Source organism: Limulus polyphemus, unplaced genomic scaffold, assembly GCF_000517525.1.
Source record: "Limulus polyphemus unplaced genomic scaffold, Limulus_polyphemus-2.1.2 Scaffold6558, whole genome shotgun sequence".
NCBI lineage: Eukaryota > Metazoa > Arthropoda > Merostomata > Xiphosura > Limulidae > Limulus > Limulus polyphemus.
Genome location: NW_013672168.1, coordinates 27397 through 28329, shown reverse-complemented (window position 1 = coordinate 28329; position 933 = coordinate 27397).

Here is a 933-nt window from a genome sequence, read left to right as displayed (position 1 = left end):
CTTACGGTCAACTACTGCTCACTTGACTCGATTAACTGTGTCTATATCTTCAATCTCTCTATCTGCTATTCCAGATACTCATCACGTGTTACGAGCGTCACATGACTTCAGCTGTCGTAACAATATGATTAATTTTTCACAATTTGAGCACAAAATTAAATATATATATATTATTTTCTATTTTTGTTCACTGTTTGCAATAATACACCGGTTACTCATCAATTTTGTTACTGTACGTTCATCCAATGTCATGTAAAATTTTTGTAGTGTCATATAATTCGCACTGATGAGGATAAATTAAGTTTTGATTTGAAAATGAAACCATTTCTGTTTCGTAAGGACAAAGCATTTGTTATATTTAAGTTTATTTACACTTTGCATTGAATAGTTGGAAATTTTCATATGTTAAAATACGAACAACTTTTCGACCACGAGTGTGATCATTTTCAAATACAACACAGAATAATAAAAATTTAATATCATCCTGATGATGACATAATGAGACGTCGAAACATGTAGAGTGTATAACACTGTTCCCAGTCTCATAGTATTTTATATAATCTGTATACAGTGAAATTGTTAATTAAAAACAATTTTTATTATATTTAAAGACTGGGGACAGTCTCATTTTAAATTTATTTTGCACCACTAAACGTTGATCTTATTTCTTTAATTAGTGAATCCGTGGGCCTATGACTCTCATTTACAGGGTTGCTATAATACAAATTTAATACTTGAACTACTATTTCTTCTATGAACGATAATTAGTAGGCCTAATTTAAATGAATGCCAAATTTAGGGTCAGCTTTTGGAGAATCCCATAAAAAGTGTTTTCACGAAATACTCGGGTTCCCTAAATGACTGGGTGAAAAGTTTTACCTTTGTGAAAACCTCGGGACCGAGGCGATTCGTTTGGAACCACTTAGAAGTTGG